Source organism: Mauremys reevesii, linkage group 1 (assembly GCF_016161935.1).
Source record: "Mauremys reevesii isolate NIE-2019 linkage group 1, ASM1616193v1, whole genome shotgun sequence".
In the NCBI taxonomy this organism is placed as follows: domain Eukaryota; kingdom Metazoa; phylum Chordata; order Testudines; family Geoemydidae; genus Mauremys; species Mauremys reevesii.
This window is the reverse complement of record NC_052623.1, coordinates 183,010,130-183,029,120: the sequence shown is the minus strand read 5'-3', so window position 1 is coordinate 183,029,120 and position 18,991 is coordinate 183,010,130. Positions and strand designations below refer to the sequence as shown.

Sequence of the window (18,991 nt, the reverse complement as noted above, 5' to 3'; positions counted from 1 at the left end):
CTTAATTGTTCTTAAGAAATTTTTAGGAAATATGCATATGAGGGGTGTATATTACATGGATAGTAAACTGCAGTACCCAGAGCACCTGCTTTAATACACGGTGCCTGTGTTGTAGACTTGCCTATTGCAGTGAAAAGTAGAAGTAATGACCTAAACCCATTTAACTGGCAAAGATCTCCAATGAGAAGAGAGCATTCTAGAAATGTGCATTCCACATACACTTGATAGCAAGGCAAACTCTTGAGCAAGGTGTGATATTGGGTGTAAATATTCCAATTGCTGAAAGCATGGAGAACCGCTACAACAATGGCTAGGAAGAAATAGAGCATAACCAGTGATTGACCTCTGCCTTTGAGCAAGTTGCTGCACCTGAGTTAACAATTTGCCATTCAGAAGCTGTCAACACTCTGGGAGGTGAGAGCTGGCCATCTGAGGAACCTGTGTGTGTGTAAATATTTTTAGCATAGACAATGGATCCTGTGCATTAGTGCTCTCTACAGAAACATGAATCTGAGCTATTGTGATCCTAATCTCCATGTAACTTTCACCTATAAACAGACTATTGTATTTGATATCAGTATGAAAATCTGCTTCCCACTCTGGCATTCTGACCCTTGCTTAAAAGTTACTAAATCATCTCAGCTGGGAAAGTAACTTTAACTGATACGGAATACAATGCTGAGTCCACAGAGCTTCATTATTACTGGGCCCCTAAACAGTCAGGTCCTTCTGTTCTGATGTAGTATAAGCCAACATGTTATTATATTTTTTCTATCAGCAACCAAATATAATCTTGTAGAGAGGAATGAGTACAAAAATATACCAATATGAAATTAAATATAATACATACACATACAAACATACACTGCATCAAAATGAATGAAAAATGTGGGGCCACATTCTGGACACTGAAAATGATGTAAACACTCTCTTCGTACAATGCAGATACACTGTAAAAGCAGCATTAATATGCAGTTGGATTCTGTCCAGCAGCAGCCTGACAGACAATCCCCAACTAATTATTCCAGCAAGTAGCAAGGATAATCAGAGTGGGAGCTGTACATAGAGCCATTGAAAAGTCAGGTTGGTCCATGAGCCATACTCACTGATCTATGGTCCCAGTCCAGAAGGGCTTTTTGAGATCACTGACACAGAAATCCACCGGAACAGCCTTTCTCTGAGTTGGAGGTGCTACGTCAGGCCGTCAACTTCTGCCCTGGACTCATCATGCTGGGTGCAGGATTTCTTTATGCTGGAATCTGACCCTTAGAAAAGGTCCGAGGGTAGCTTTTTTTCATTTTCTTTTCCTTTGTGTCAAAAACAAGTAAGAAATCCCTCTTACTTTATAAAGATGCTCAATCTGTCTTGTGATTTTCTTAAATCGTACTACTTCTTGTGACACTTTCCCATTTGGGGGGCTCATGTTTTTCAGCAGCACAATCCCGTGAGGTGGCCAAATGTAAAGCTATGTTAGAGTTGGCTGATCTGCAAAAGTTCTTCTTGGAGAAATTAGTAAATAAAATCATGTGATACCAAGGAATTGGTTCACACTGAAAATGGCATAAATGTTTTATCTTGGGTATTAATATTTTATAGACTGGATCCTCACTGTCAAGCTTCACTTTGTTAATGACATACCAACCTCTTCTCATAAATGACAAAGATAAGCTAAATATTACAAGCAATGTTAAAAGATGCTTGTAAAGGATTTTAAACTGTCTCACAGGGTGCTGTAATATTTTCCCCTATGAGCTACTCCAATGTATAATACCTAACCTTGGTATCAAAGCACTCCTAACACAGGAAGAGTAACCCAAACATAATTACCTCCTGATTAATCAGTTCATTTACATGTTTGCTGTTCTAGTGCCTGTGGCGATATATGATGAACACAGATGAGTACTCTGAGTTCCCCACATCTAGGTTTTGATACAGCTGCATCTGAAGTTGGTGATGGGAATAACAAAATAGATGTGGCTGCAGCTTGTCTGGAGGAAACTAAGGAGAGCTGTTTCAGCTCCACTCCATTTGACATTCTTTGAGAGCTATTCCCTTTCCTGTACGTATCTGAAATTCTCTAGGTTCCCATTCCCAGTGGATTTGTACTGTTCTAATCCCGCCCTCTTCCTCCACATCATAAATAAACATTGCATGTGTCTGTGTTTTTTCACACCAAGCTCATTACTTGAGGGCATTGTTATTGTGGCTAATACTATATGTTGGTAGTAACAAATGTATACGGCAGAGGTTCTCAAAGTGTGGTCCGCGGACCAACAGTGGTCCCCGAGCTCCATTCAGGTAGTCTGCGGATAGTCCCCTCTAAGGGCAGCCGCAGACAAGACAATGAAGGGCCACCCACCTAATTAGTGGAGCTGCGCAGGCACGGTTCCACTAATTAGGTGCCTGAACCCTGGAGAAGATGCACATGTAAAGTGAGGTGTTGGCCTTGGGGTAAATAGGGGATAGGTGGGAGGGGGCAGTGGGGTGAGGAGAGGGGGTGGGGGGAATTTGGGACGTGCAGGGCTGCGGTGGCCAGAGAAAGAGGTGACTTTCTCCAGCTCCAGGGCTGCAGCTGCTGGGAAGAGCCTGAGCTCAGGGGCTGCCACGGCAGGGGAGAAGGTACATCCATCGCATCAGAAAAGTAAGACTACTGATATTAAAATATGAGTTGTGCGCTTTTATTTGTAGAACAAAAAAAGTTTATTATTATTAAGGTTTTTTTTAATATAACACTTTTATCCAAAGCGCTTTACAATAGTTAGCTAATGATACAAACATTTGGAAAGATCATTAAATGGTCCACCGAGATCCTCAGCAATTTTCAAGTGGTCCGCAAAAAAGAAAGTTTGAGAACCACTGTTATAGGGAACTCATGAGAATTTAAAGTGGAGGGCAAGGGATTGTGCTGACCTTCATAATAGTAAACTAATCTCATGCTTCAGGGCATGAAGAGATTTCTGCAAGTTACACAAACTAATTATGGTTTCCTCCATGTTCAGCATTGTCCAATAGGCTAAATACATTACGGAGATCTTCACCTTCCTCTGAACTAGTGTGGGCAGAAATCTGGAACTGATGGACCTGGTGGCCAGTTCCACTATGACCAAACTTGTGATCCAGCATCAATTTTCAGGATGACAGTATGTCAGAGAATAATGTGCTCCAGGCTTTATCAGTGGCTCACAAATGAGCAGGTGTTTTGCACCCTCTTCTCCCAGCCCTTCTCCTCTGTCCCCGTACCAGAGATGTATTTGAATTAATTTAATTTGCAATTAGATTGTTAGTTATGGTAGCTGTGTGTCAGGAGTAACCTTGCCTATTAGTAGTCTGCATAAGCAGCCCATTAATTGCAGCAGTTAACATCTACTGTTATTAGAGAGGTATCTAGCACTCGTTCCAAATCATGCAGCATTGAAGTGGTTTGAGAAGAAATGTTGCCAAGTGCGTGCAACCATTCTGTGTAGCAAAAATAGGCTCCTATTAGCACCACTGGTCACGGGTGGTGGTGCCGTTAGTTTGTCCTTTGCATAACTTCTACTCTGCATTTTTGCTAGCACCTTGTATATCTTTAAGTGCATTACAAATATTTATAAATGGAAACTCACAGTACCTTGTAAGCTATTAGTCCCACTTTATAGATTGTACAGAGAATGTAAGTGGCATACAAAAGGGGACACAGGAAAATCACTGACTAACCCAGAAGTAGAACACTAGTCTTGTGTGCTTTAACTCATAGATCACTGAGGCAACATATGTACTAATCTCCACAGTAATGGGAAAAGAAGATTGAAGCAGCACGGACCACTCAGATTAGTGCCATATGACTCCAAGCAGGGGCGGCTCTAGACATTTTGCCGCCCCAAGGAGGGCAGCATGCCGCAGGAGGAGCTCTGCCGGTCGCCAGTCCCGCGGCTCTGGTGGACCTCCCGCAGGCGTGCCTGCGGAGGGTCCGCTGGTCCTGCGGCTCCACCGGACCCTCCACAGGCATGCCTGCGGGAGGTCCACCGGAGCCGCCCGCCGCCCTCCCGGCGACCGGCAGAGCGCCCCCCGCGGCATGCCGCCCCAAGCACGCACTTGCCGCTCCTGACTCTAAGTGAGAGCAATAATGGTGTTACTGAGTTTAATGAGGACAGGAAAGTGAAAATCCAGATTCATTAATTCTATAGGTAAATGGCTGAGATGTCCATAACAAGACACAGAATATAGATGGTTGCATTATATCATGATAATGGAAAGTTATGTTGTTATTCATATAAAGGTAAGGGTCCATAAATATGTGATTAAAAGCCCACTGATGGGTTAATCCAGCTTCAGGAATCAGGAAAGAAGAAGGGAGCTCCTGGCAGGGCTGGATTAATGCATAGATAATCCAGGAACATGCAGTACACTCCTAGCTGGGCTGGCCATGCTTTGAATCCGCTGGGATTGGCTGTTCATCCTGTTGCTGCTTAGGGTACGTCTACACTATGGGATTATTCCGAATTTACATAAACCGGTTTAGTAAAACAGATTGTATAAAATCGAGTGCATGCGGCCACACTAAGCACATTAAATCGGTAGTGTGCATCCACGGTCCGAGGCTAGCGTCGATTTCTGGAGCGTTGCACTGTGGGTAGCTATTCCGTAGCTATCCCATAGTTCCCGCAGTCTCCCCCGCCCCTTGGAATTCTGGGTTGAGATCCCAGTGCCTGATGGGGCAAAAATCATTGTCGCGGGTGGTTCTGGGTAAATGTCGTCAGTCATTTCTTCCTCCGGGGAAGCAACGGCAGACAATCATTTTGTGCCCTTTTTCCCTGGATTGCCCTGGCAGACGCCATATCATGGCAACCATGGAGCCTGTTTTGCCTCTTGTCAATGTCATCGTATGTGTACTAGATGCCGCTGACAGAGGCGATTCAGCAGCGCTACACAGCAGCATTCATTTGCTTTTGCATGATAGCAGAGATGGTTATCAGCTGTACTGTACCATCTACTATGCCGTTGTAAATTGGCAATGAGATGACGGTTACCAGTCCTTTTGTGCTGCACCATCTGCTGCTGTCATAGGTGCCCCTGGCTGAGATCGGCCGGGGGCGCAAAAGACAAAAATGGGAATGACTCCCCGAGTCAATCCCTCCTTTACGGTATCTAAAAATAGAATCAGTCCTGCCTAGAATATGGGGCAAGTGTACTAGAGAACCAGTGTATCAGAGAACCAGAGAGCACAACCGCTGTCAGATCCCGCAGAAATGATGAGCTGTATGCCATTCACAGGGGGTGCCCCTGCAACAACCCCACCTGTTGATTCCCTCCTCCCCCAGCCTTCCTGGGCTACCGTTGCAGTGTCCCCCAATTTGTGTGATGAAGTAATAAAGAATGCAGGAATAAAAAACAGTGACTTGTTAGTGAGAAATGAGTGGAAGGCAGCCTCCAGCTGCTATGATAGTCCAGACAGGACATTAAGCAGTGTGGGGGAGAGGAGCCCAGCATCCCGCTGCTGTGATAGTCCAGGCAGAACAGAATCTTTTCTTTACACATGAAGGGTGGGGGCTGATGGAGCTCAGCCCCCTGTTGCTATGATGAAGATGGTTACCAGTCGTACTGCACCATCTACCAGGAATGATCAGGAGTTTTTTACCCAGGCGCCCCCGGCCGACCTCACCCGAGGCCAGCCAGGAGCACTCACGGGCTGATGATGAGGACAGATACCAGTCCTTTTGTACTGCACCATCTGCCACAAGGCTGATGATGACAATGGATATCAGCCATATTGTACCATCAGCCACCCATGGGGGGGGGCGAGGATGCTGCCGTTGACTGCTGCAGCATCGCGTCTATCAGCAGCATTCAGTAAACATAGGGTGATATTTAAAAGAGTCAAGAGAGGATTTTTTTCCCTTTTACTTCTGGGGGTGGGTGAGGGGGGTAAATTGACGAGCTATGCCCTGAACCACCGCGGACAATGTGTTTGACACTACAGCCATTGGGAGCTCAGCCAATGCTTTTCGGAGACTGCAGGAACTGTGGGATAGCTTGAGTCCTCAGTCCCCCCTCCCTCCCTCCATAAGCATCCATTTGATTCTTTGGCTTTCCGTTACGTTTGTCACGCAGCAGCGTGCTGAGTCCCTGCTGTGGCCTCTGTCTGGAGATTTTTTTAAAATGCTTTGGAATTTTGTCTTCTGTAACGGAGCTCTGATAGAACAGATTTGCCTGCCCATACAGCGATCACATCCGTACGGTCCACGCTGGAGCTCTTTTTGGATTTTGATTTCGGACTGCATCGCCACCCGTGCTGATCGGAGCTCCACGCCGGGCAAACAGGAAATGATATCAAAAGTTCGCGGGGCTTTTCCTGTCTACCTGGCCACTGCATCCGAGTTCTGATTGCTGTCCAGAGCGGTCAGTGGTGCACTGTGGGATACCGCCCGGAGGCCAATACCGTCGATTTGCGGCCACACTAACCCTAATCTGATATGGCAATACCGATATTAGCGCTACTCCTCTTGTGGGGGAGGAGTACAGAAACCGGTTTAAAGAGCCCTTTATATCAATATAAAGGGCCTCTTAGTGTGGACGGGTGTGGCGTTAAATCGGTTTAACGCTCCTAAAACCAGTTTAAATGCGTAGTGTAGACCAGGCCTTAGAGTGCCGCTCACTCCTGATGAAGGGGCAGCAAGGCCAAATATGAGTGAGAGGATTAGAAGCCGCTCCCAGTGTTTCTATACCCTGGCCAGCCTGACTGCAGCGAGTGTACTGTATGGCTGTTTGTTGGGCCCCAGGCTAACCCCATGCATTTGGGTTCTAGCCATTTGCCTAGTTTGCATATGCTTCAATCCAACGCTGCCAGCAGTTCCCTTTTTCTTTCCTGATTCATAAAGCTGGGTTTCTCTTCTCACCCCTCCTCCCTGAATTGTCTCATGATTGTATGCAGGATCAACAGCCACCACATATATAATGGGGATAACATTTCCTTGAGTAACAGAAGTAGGCACAGCAAGAATGTTAGAGTTACTCCTGGGGGGATTTTGTGTGACTGCATGCCTGCAGAAAATGTCCCCCGCAGATTTCCTGTGTTTCCCTGCAGAAAATGTCAGGGAAGCCGTGGTGGGTGGGAGGTGTGGAGGAGAGGGCGGGGGTGACCATAGGCACATGTTTTTTTGGGGGGGGGATTGCCTCCCTCCAAAAAGAGGCACGGCATGGGGGACACACGGGGTTACATGCCACTGCCCCTGCACATTCCGCAAGTGCAGAGCTGCCCAGCTGAATGAAGCTGTGTCTGGGCTCCACTGACTCTGCAGCTGAATGCCACCTCCTGGGTCCTAGTGCCAGTCGCGCTCCCCTTCTGTGTGCTGGGAGCCTTCCTGTTTTCCTGTGCAACAGTGAGTGCCCACACTGGGGCTGGGTAAGGGGGGGTGGGGAAAATGAGGGAAGGGAGGATGAGGGGTAGAGGAAGAGGCAGTGGGGAAGAAAGGGAGTGGAATAGGGCAGGGAAGGGGAATTTGGGAATGAAGGGAGAGGGATGGAGAATAAAAGGGGAGAGGGGAATCAACAGGGGAAGTGGGAGCCCAGCATGCAGCATCCCCTTTGCAATAGCTGGGGCTCCCCCACTGAGCAGACCCATCAAACCCTCACCCTGACAAGCCCCACCACCCCCTACACCTGGACTCCTCTGATGACCCCCACATACACCCAGAACCCCACCCCACTGATCCCCAACCAGCTGCACCTGGACCCTACCCCCATCAAACCCCACTCACCCAGCACCTGGACCCCCCTACTGAGTCCCCCACACCCAGACACCCCACACCGAGCCCCATCTCCCCACACTCAGCTCCCTCCTCCTGAGCCCCAACCACCTTCACTTTGCTCCCGTGCAGTGTCCCATTGCCCCTGCAACCGAAACACCTCAATGAGTCGCTGTGCATCCAGATTTCCCACTGAGCCACCCGCACCCAGATTGCCCCACAGAGAAACCTCTCACCCCACACCTGGCTCCCCCCACACTAAGCTCCCCCAGACTTGGATCCTGCTGGGCTGAGCCTGCTTGTTTGCATCTGATGCACCTGGCACAGAGGGGCAGGACCCCGGGGCGTTTCTGGGGCAGGCCCAGCTCTTGCACTGTGTCAGTGTCAGGTGCAGCCTCACCACCAAGTCTCTGTATTGGGGGAACAGGGGGCTTCAGGGTGATCTCCCAGCTCAATGCAGCCAGTGGCCTGTGCTCCCCACTGCCATGCTGGAGCCACATTTATTTATTGACAAATAAAATTTGAAGAATTTAAAAGATTGTGTGCATAATTTTTAATTTTTTGGCAAAGAATTCCCTCAGGAGTAGAGAATGGACTCCAGTATGTATGAACTTATGCATATGGGACATATGGACAATGATTTTAGTACATGCTAATGCAACATTAGCACTCAAAGACTGAAAGCCCTTGTGTATCCACAGAGAGCTACAACATGGATAATGCAGTGTAAGCGTCCTTACATACTGCCCAGCATGTGCCCTCCCAATACTGCTCTGCAAGAATCCTCTACGTCAATAAGAGAATAATTCAGTCTCATGCTTATTCTGGCCTGTCTGATGAGAGTGCAGTTTGGTTTCCCATTAGGAATTGTTCTGTTTTAGAGACTGTACTGAGACCTACTCAGGTTATCAAAGAGCCATTGGCTTGTATTGACTGTCTTTCACTACAAATCTGATCGAATTTGAACCAGTAAACTACAGGTGAAAGGTAATGTTTTCTATTTCCAATTCTATGAGCTATTGTATCTAGCCACTAGCTAGTGCATATTTATAGGCTAAGGATGAATAAAGATTCTCCATGTGGCATTGCACACTTTTGTATCAAAGTATAGGCAAGTGTTTTCATACAACCACTATGGAGAACTGCAGGTATTTTCTAAATTCCTCTCTCAAACTCTAGCATTACTAATGTTCCTTAGATCTCGCCTGTGCTTTATTCAGCCTAAAAGCTCAAGATGACTAGACACTGTTTTTGTTCCATGGCTGGAGGTGCTCAGTCTGCCTTTAAAGAGACAGGATTTAAACTTTATCAGTATCACACTACACTCTATCAAGTATGAATATTGACAGATTAGAATTCCAGGTTGAAATTCTTTGCTTTGCCTCTAAGAGGGCTGCCCAGAGACAGAAAGGCTTCCGGGGGTGCAGCCTCCATCCTCTGAATGTTAAGTGGTCATCTTCTCCCCCTTGCTTGCCTGATGGCTTCATTTATCCTTCGCGTCAAAGTTCCTTTCCTTGTCTTTGGTCACACCTTGCTTAATTTACATTGGCGACAGTAAAGCCTGCAAAACAACATTCCTTTGCCTGGGACAGGCTGGGTTTAGGAGCATATTCCCAGAACACATCTATAATTCTATATGCACCACCCATAGATACATCACACAATAATATTAATGACCAGCGTGTTTCCAGTTTGCATATGACACCTTACATGACACCTTTTACATACAGATAATGACAACGGTGAGTTGGGCAAATGGGTGCCTCAGGCCTGATGAGAGTTATGGTATGGTGTGCCCTCTGCCAGTTGGCATTGAGGGCTTCCTGGATTACAATTATTAGCATAGTCAAACCTGGTTATAGTGGAATGAAGCTGAACTAAAAACAGAATGAAAATGTATGAATATGCTTTTAAGAAATTTGGCCTTTTGACTGCTCTATACAATAAGTGGAGTTTCACTACAGCTGTTACAAGTATATTAATATCTATTTCTAAATCAAGTAGGCACTTCTGAAAATCCCACCTCAAGTCTGAAAAAAATCCCTCTATCCACTACTAAAAACCTTTGATATCTATACAGTTCATAACTAAAGTTGGTACATGCCTGTGTTCACTGTAGACTAAATAAATTTATTCTGTTATCAAATCACATCATTAATAAATTTACTAGAATATTTATACCATTCATCAGTAGATACTTTTAGACCTTCTTTAAAAGATTTTCCCCCATAAAGTCACTTGAAATTTTGTGATGTGAGACAGTGACACATAACTGTATATTATGTAGATCGAGTTGTTTCTAACACAAATACTCAAGGAATGATCCATCAAACAAAGGATCAGGTGAAGCATGTATATCTTAAGTGTTGGCATTTTTCACTGAAGGTGTTGAACTGTGAATGGCTATTATGAGCTCAGTCAATCAGTGTCTTACTGGTGGAGCACTGAAAGAACACCCTCTTGCCTTTAGCTGCCACTTGCTCTTTAATCCTCTCTGAATACAACTGACATGACAGATGTTAGCCAAAAAAAAAAAAAAAAAGCAGTGCTTCATGTTTTCTGTGGTTCTACTGGCACAGAATTGGCTGTGGAATGTCTGTTTGGCCATAGAATTCTCAGTTGTCTGTAGAAATGTGGAGAAAAAGAGAGAAAATGGGGTTTATTAATGCTGTCAGCTTCATTCAAAAAGAATCTGACATTTTAACATTAGGATGCAAGATGATTTATTCTCTCCTCCCTTTCAGCAGTAATAGCAGCAAATAACAGTGCAAGATCAAATAATGAGTGTAGGTTGTAAGGATTGGAAAAGGATTTAACTAGTGATTTCTTGGCTTTTGAATGCTTGTGTTGGTAAAATATATACTTTAGCAAGTGTAATTTTTAGCAAAGTTAGCCGAAGAGAATTCCTAAGGTTTCTTAAGAAGTCTGTATCAATGTTGTCAAGTATCAGAGGGGTAGCCATGTTAATCTGGATCTGTAAAAGCAGCAAAGAGTCCTGTGGCACCTTATAGACTAACAGACGTATTGGAGCATGAGCTTTAGTGGGTGAATACATGCATCTGACGAAGTGGGTATTCACCCACGAAAGCTCATGCTCCAATACATCTGTTAGTCTATAAGGTGCCACAGGCATCTTTGCTGTATCAATGTTGATAGTTATCTCTATGGATACCTATCACTATTGGTTCATATCCTCCTCCCTTTGCATCTGCTGCATACCACCAATGTCCCACCTCTGGTCTTCTGCGCTACTAAAATCATGCCTTATGTCCCCCTGCAAAGTGCCATTTCCTCATGTATCTGTTGATTGTAACTGAATACAATAACTTGTAACATGAATATTTTCATTGATGCCTCTCCCCCTCTTCTTTTCTCCAACAGTTACCTTGGCTTCCAAATTGCATTTGTTTTTTTACAGGGAAACTAATTATTGGCTTACACTTTATTGACTGAGTGTATTATAATTAAACAATTATGCCACATTCAAAATTCAGCTCAATTTTGTAAAAAGTGGTGAAATAAAACATTTTTTTACTAAAAAAGAGGGGGTATACATATCTTTATTGCAGATCTGAATATGCTGCTCGGGGTTATCTTGATTAATGCACTGTATAAGAATGAAACTTGAACATGTATTGAGACATCCTTGGGTAAGGATTAGGTAAATGTGTAGTTGCAAGCTAAAATGAAATAACTGGTGAGAGAAAGGGGAAACAATCATATTACTGATGGAACCATTGATGAAAGAAAAAAATCTCATGGGTAGAGTTTTCTCATGGGTAGAGTAGCATCTGTCTAAAAAGCTGCAAATACTTGGAAAATCAAACATGCCCATTTTAACTGTATTGCATGCATAGTGCTTTATATGAGCTCGTGCGTCACTGGTTTGTGCCCTTCACATTATGTTAGTCTGTTTCATAAATGAAGACAGGAAAGAAAGTAACATCTAGCTGGATATGTGAATTAATGCCTGAAATAAAGTATTTTGCTTTTGTGGTTATACTGCAAGTAAGAGTCTGATCCAAATCTCAGTGAGGTCCATGGAAGTCTTTCCATTGACTTCAGTAGACTTTGAGTCAAGTTTGATGTCACAGAGTAATATTTAATCCAGTGTTTCTGAAACTGGGGTCGCCGTTTGTGTAGGGAAAGCCCCTGGTGGGCCGGGCCGGTTTGTTTACCTGCCCTGTCTGCAGGTCCGGGCAATTGCGGCTCCCACTGGCCGTGGGTCACCACTGCAGGCCAATAGGGGCTGCTGGAAGCGGCAGCCAGTACGTCCTTCAGCCTGCGCCGCTACCCGCAGCCCCCATTGGCCTAGAGCAGCAAACCGCGGCCAGTGGGAGCCGTGATCGGCCAGACCTGTGGACAGGGCAGGTAAACAAACCGGCCCGGCCGCCAGGGGCTTTCCCTAAACAAGCGGCAACCCCAGTTTGAGAAACACTGATTTAATCTGTATCCTAAAAACTTGTAGCTGTTATCTCATTGTTCACGATAACTGCTCATTGTTGATGTGAGAGCAAATATCAGACACTTATAGCAGCAGGAACGTTGTAGCTGATCAAGTCCTAGTCAGTGCTCCCTGAGTATAATTAAGCATAGTGAAAGGAATTTGGTGAGGATTCAGATGATCAGATAAAAATGGCTGTACGAAAATATTTGGATTTTTTTTCCTCATTGATAACATATTTGAAGGGGAAAAAACATTTATACTTTAGCCTGATAGCCAATGGAATTGAGGTGGCTCATTATATTCCAAGATCAGGCCTTGAATGATTTTCTTTTTCATGATTTTCAAACAATACTATTCCTATATTGTCATTCTTTGATTATTTTTTTTTTCACCACTGCTTTTGAATCACCACTTTGGGAGGAAAAAAACATCTGATGTTCTTTGCCTTCTTTGTTGAAGTTCCACTGAGTCATTCTGAGATAAATGGAATTTTCTTCTTCAATCCAGGGCTTAATTATGGTAATTAGTCTGTGCAATTTGTAAAGTTTGGCAGTCAATTCAGTTCCTAATATGCATAAGCCTCTTTCTGTTACAAATTGAGTGGGTTTAATCAGTTTTAAAAAGACAGTGTCTTACTATGCCTGCATGCCGTATCCTTAGATTTTCAAATTGGACGTTATTCCAAACTCTGCTACATCATTAGCAGTTTTGATATTTTTAATATTCATGAAGCTTTCATTTTAGCATTAATCCTCAGCATCTGTGATTATGATGGGCACTTTTGGGATCTGTCTATTGTGTTTCTACTGAGAATGAAAGGCCCAGCAATTCCTGGCGGTAAATTAACCCTCACAATGCCAGTTGATGCGAAATGCCTTTTGAAATGTTGCCTTCTGCTGTGTTCCTTTCTGTTCAGATTTCACACTTGTGTCTGATTCCCTCAGCACACACAAGCTTCATTTCATTCTGACAGCCATCTGTGGCACTAAGAATTCTTTCCCCTTTTTCATTCAAAGAATGTATCTTTCATAGTATGCCTTTTTTTCTAGAATGAGTATGTTAATCAAATGAGGGGAAAAAAATAGTCCAAAATACAAATTTCTGATTTGGGAGAGAACATGCAACATGAATGTTTTTTATTTTTTCAGAGGCAAAGAGGAAAATAACTTCCTATTTCTGCTATTATTGAGAGACTTTTTTTTTGTAATGGAAGAAGCCCAGTCTAGCTCTTAAAGGTATTTCATTACTAATAGCTAGAGGGTAGTGACAGTGTTGTCTAGTGGGTAGAGCACAAGCCTAGACATCAGAAAGGTTGGGTTCTAATCCTGTCTCTGCCATTAATCTGCTGTGCAATCTATGGCAAATCACTTTACCACTCTGTGTCTGTTTCCCCTCCCATCATTAGTGTGCCTTGTCTATATAGACTATAAGCTCTGTGGGATAAGGATTGACTCTGACTATGTCAGTGGTCCCCAAAACTTTTTACCTCATGGAGCCAGGAGTAGGGCCACGGCTCTAAGAGAGGGGAACGTGGACAGGGGTACGGGGGCCAAGGCTGGAGCAGGGGTGGGAGCAGACTCTCAGCCAGGGGCTGAGGCCTGTAGCCATAGCTGGGCATGGAGCCCCGGACACGGGGCCGGCAGCTGGGACCCCAGTGTAGTGAGGCGGTCTGGCTCCCGGCCGCACCTGAGAGGGAGGAGCCAGAACTGCCGCCACAGTGGGCGGAGCCATTGCCGCCTGTCCCCGCCCCCCGGAAGTCAAGGGGCGGGACAGGAAGTATAAAACCCCCGGCCCAGCGCTCAGTTGCAGCCCGGCGGCCAGAGAGGACAGACGCTCCTGACCGAGCTCCTGCTGGACCAAGCCTGCCCCGAGCCAGGTACCCTGAAGAAGGCTGGCCGAGCCTTCCCCGAGCCCGGTATCCTGAAGTGGACTGGCCGAGCCTTCCCCGAGCACGGTACCTCGAGGAGGACTGGCCGAGCCTTCCCCGGGCCCGGTACCCCGAGGAGCTACCTGAGCATAACCCGGACCCGTGTCCTGAGGAGCAGCCCGAGCTAGCCGACACTCAGCACGACGAGGAGCCCATGGTGTGGGACCCAGCGCCGGACACCGGTACTGAGCAGGTACCCATGGAGGGGGAAATGGAAAGTAGCCCGGGGGTAGCCGACCCCAGTCTGGCTACAGCAGACATTGAGCCGATGTCGGTGTGTTGCGGTCTGGACCCCACCGACCCAGCAGCAGACTAACTGCTGCTGTTAGGGCCCCGGGCTGGGACACAGTGGAGTGGGTGGGCCTGTGTCCCCACTGCCACCCCACTCACGGGTGGCAGTCTCCCCCTCACCCCAGTGCTCAGACAGTGAGCCCTGAACTATTGCTGTTGCTCAGCTCCTGCCAAGGATCTGAGCCTAGAACTGCTGTTGGTTGCCCCGCCCTGACTGAGGGGTTGGGCTTCATTGACTGTTTGTTTTGCTCAGCCCCTGCCTGAGGGTCTGAGCTCATGGACCTTCGGAGACTGACTTGCGGATTTAGGCCGTGTAGTGACGCGGCCTGGCTCCCAGCCGCACCTGAGACGGCCGAGCCCCCACACCGGACCCTTACACCCGGGCACAAGGCAGGCCCTGGGCATGGGGCCGACAGTTGGAACTCCAGGTGCAGGGCTGGCAGCTGGGGCTAGGGCCAGGAGTGGAACTGGGTGGTGCTCCCTCCCTGCCCTCTGTGGGAGCTGATCTGGACTGCACCCCCCCCCCCCCTCAAAAGTTACTCTAGTCCCCCCTTAGAGAGTGTGCCCCACAGAGTGAAGACCTATTCACTATGTGTGCATACAGTGCCTAACACAATGGCCAGCTCAGGCCACTAGGCACTACTGTAATACAAATAACGTATCACATACCATAACATTTAAAGTAATGTCCAATGAGTTGTCATTTTTTCCTTTAATTGCTTTTTGTGGGTCAGATTCACTCCCACAGGTGCACAGAAGAAGTGCACCTGCAAATTGAAGCCTTTGCTCTAGATGTATCATTTCCTGCCTGTCTGGAAGATACAAGCCAGAGAAAAAAATCCCCTGGAGTCCCTCTAGCCAGGGGCGGCTCTAGACACCAGCGCACAAGCAGGCGCGCGCGGGCGCCCGCTTCCGGGGGGGCGGCTCGGCCCGGCTCGCTCCGCCATGGCCTGCTGGCAGGTCACGGGACCGGGGGGAGGACGACGCGCGGCATGACGCGCGGCGCGCGGTTTCGCGCTTCCCCCGACCTGCCGCATGCCGCCGCAGGCATGGCGCGGGCAAGGGAGAAGACCGACCCGCGGGAGGAAGGACCCGCCGCCGGCGCGAAGCGCGCGCTGCTTCCGGCAGCTTGGGCTCTAGAGCCGCCCCTGCCTCTAGCACAGACTGCCCAGGGATCCACTGATTCAGTGTATCTCTTTACTAGCTTGGCTCAGCCTTTGTGGGCTGCATGAGCTAACTGCAGATCATTTAACAGAGTTCTTTCCCCTCCCCCAACATGTTATGAATGAAAGGGATTTCCAGTTATTGCATTCCTGTATATTTATACCAAATGGTTTTAATTACAGAGTTTTAAAGAAATACAATTGTGGGTAAGCCATTGCACTCAAAGATAATGTGTCCATCATTAAGAGCCATGTACTGCCCTAATTAATCATAGAATCATAGACTTTAAGGTCAGAAGAGACCATTATGATCATCTAGTCTGACCTCTTGCTCAATGCAAGCCACAGAATCTCACCCACCCACTCCTGTAACAAACCTGTGTCTGAGCCATTGAAGTCCTCAAATAATGGTTTAAAGACTACCTCCATATCCTCATTTCTATTTGTCATCCTACCATTATCCCTAAGCTCCTCATTAGCCTCATTAAAGACTGAGGCAAAGTATTTGTTTAGATATTGGGCCATGCCTAGATTATCCTAAACCTCCATTCCATCCTTAGTGTTTAGCGGTCCCACTTATTTCTTTGTTTTCTTCTTACTTATATGGCTATAGAACCTTTTACTATTGGTTTTAATTCCCTTTGCAAGAGAAAACTCTACATGGCTTTTGGCCTTCTTCATGGCTTCTTCCAAATGGCACGTGCCTTCCAGCACCTTCCTATGTACAAGGTTCTGAGAGGCTAATGGGTGCTCTGGGCTTTCAGTGTAGCATTGCTTGCTGTGAGCCTTTCAAAAATAAATATACCCACTTTCCCTCACTTCTCTCCAAGTCATCTTTATTTCTTTAACAGGATACCCATTGTGAACTGCTTTAACCCAGTCTTGACTCAAGATTTGTTGATACTTGATCAGACGCACAGAAATCATAAATGTATTAGGTAATTGGAATGGAATTTCACAGAGGTTCAGTTTTATGACAAAAGGAACGAGAGCCTTGTAATCTTATAAATGAAAGAAAGGTGACAGGACTGGAATTTGATTTAAGGAAGCAAGACTCTAAAACATAAATTCTTTGTGTGTAATTTAATAGCTGTGGTGGAAGTACTGGAACCTACAGAATGAGGTCTGTTAATCTAATTAATCTAAACTGAAGTTTAAGTCATACAAGTGACAGCTATCAGTAGATCAAGTTTTGGTCAAGTTTTACTGGGCCTGTAAAATCTAAAATATAGGAGGATGCCCAGACTTACTTATGTTTGCATTGGAAAAATCTCAACTTTACATAGTGCTATACAGACACACACACACAGAGAAGTACTTCATATAATATGTTTTCTTTTCTGTATGCAGAAATAACACACTATGGTTCCAATGCCAGTTTTCATGATCCTGAATGTCAGTGATAAAATACATAAAGTGTAATAAATAAGCATAGGCAAAGTGCAGTTTTCTTCCATTAAAGACAGGCTAACACTAGAACCTAGATTCTGTAGCCTTTCAAATTTTGAGGGGGGATTTCTTAGGGGACAGACCTCTCAGTTTTCCCTCTTTTGGGACTTTGTCACACATTGTGCCCCACAATGTTGAGAAGGATGATAAGAGCGGCTTAGCATGGGAATAATCTTGCAAGGACACCTGATCTCACATGACTTCCTAAAAGAACAGCTCATTAGATCTACCTAAATCTAAACCCTGGTCTGACCACGACCCTGAACCCCACACCACATCCTAAAACTAATCCAAATCTCAACACTACTAGCTCAAACCATATTTAATTAAAATAAGAACCGATCTGGACCTGTATATATTTGCCAAAAAAAAACCCCAATAAATAAATAAATTGTTAATGGAGATTTTCCTGCTCAATCTCTACCCCCAAGCTTTCTTCATCTAAGCCCAGCTAGGCTGCCTCTATGGCAGCTGCTTCCATGGCCTTCAGCAAGTCTAATGCATCTCTAACAAACAACTATGAATTGAACAACAGACATTCCTGATCCCTGCCCATGGGCTCTCCTCCATTCGAAGGTTCTCACAAATCCAGGAGTATTTCTTCTACTGCTACCAATCTGGCAGGGGAATTTCCAGACTGGGCCTAAATATAGAAGAAGAATTTGGAAGGTGGGAGAAAGGGCAGACTGCAAAGGACACTGGTGTATTAAATCAAGCTCAGAAGGATCCACAAATTTTTGGTTGCCTTTTCCTTCATGAGAGTGGGACCCTGTGCTTTTGTTTAAGATGGGCTGTGCAACCTCAGGCAATTCATGTAACGTTCCATGCCTCAGTTTACCCAACTGTAAAGTGAAGATAATGATAATGCTCTCCTTTGTGAAGTACATTGAGATCTACTGATGAAAAAGCACTATATCACAGCTGAAAATTATTATTTATTATAATTAATATTAAACCATCTCTCAAAATTGAAGTCAGATTCCTCTATTTCCACATCTCATAATCCAAGAAGCATGTTTGACTGGAAGAGGGTTTTGAAGCCCAGGGTGTGAAAAGGGTATAGCTGGAAGAAGGGCAGGAGAAGGATGAAGGTCAAAGAATGGACACAGTAGGGATAAACACAAGCTCAAAAATTTCCAATAAGCACCCACATTTTGGGGAAGAGAATTATTCAAACTGAAGCTATAAAACATTTTCTGGTTCAGCCCCTCACTAGTAATATAGAAGATTGTTTTCTCTATGAAATTGAGTAGTAATGGTATTCTTAGTAAGATTAATTTTGATTAGCTGTAGCTTAATGCAAACAGATTTGCAACATATAAAGTGAAAACCTAATTGAGAAATTCAGCAGTATTCAGAAAATGACAGACAGGGAACTACCTTCAATGCACAGACCTTGAAAGTTTTCCTGTGATATAACATGTTGTAAAACGTAGGGCTAGACCCCTGGCTGTGGCAGAGGAGCTCACATAGGAAACTGGGGGTGGGGAAGGTGTGCAAAGGTGGCTAATGAACTGCACTGCTCTGTAAATCAGTGGGGTTATATACTACAATTGCTGTACTCTCTGGGACCTTCTCATCCTTTAGGGCTTCATGACACAGAGAGAAAACCCATACAATTTATTACAGACTCAAGGGCAGCTGGCATAAATTGTCAGAGCTCCATTCATTTCAACAGAGCTGTGACACGAGTCTCCCCCCCAAAAAACCACCAGGACAAAGTGACACAAGTGCAAAGTAATAGACCATCCTTTGATGGATAATTTAACATAGAAAAGCAGTAAGGGTCTGATTGAAAGTCCACCAAAATCAATGGAAAGGTTTCCATTGGCTTCAGTGGGATTTGGATCAAGACCAAAATGCACAGGAAAGAGTTATGTTAGAACATACTATGGGCTGAAGTATTTGGGAAAGCAAGTTTTTGAGTGCACATGTGCATACACTATTAGTGTGTGTGCGGTATTATTAGAGGTAATGCATTAAAATAAAC

At 45.4% G+C, this 18,991-nt stretch overlaps 1 protein-coding gene and 1 long non-coding RNA gene across 18 annotated transcripts in view; one reads left to right on the top strand and one right to left on the bottom strand.

The window, feature by feature from the left end:
- The window catches only part of ROBO1 (roundabout guidance receptor 1), a 1,025,913-nt gene that overhangs the window by 466,787 nt on the left and 540,135 nt on the right, over positions 1 to 18,991 (top strand). The gene's annotated exons all lie outside the window — the stretch shown is intronic.
- The window catches only part of LOC120402118, a 79,757-nt gene continuing 71,027 nt past the window's right edge, over positions 10,262 to 18,991 (bottom strand). The window contains exon 3 of the long non-coding RNA XR_005596995.1: positions 10,262 to 10,347. This is a non-coding gene — a long non-coding RNA (uncharacterized LOC120402118). The remainder of the gene's footprint in view (positions 10,348 to 18,991) is intronic.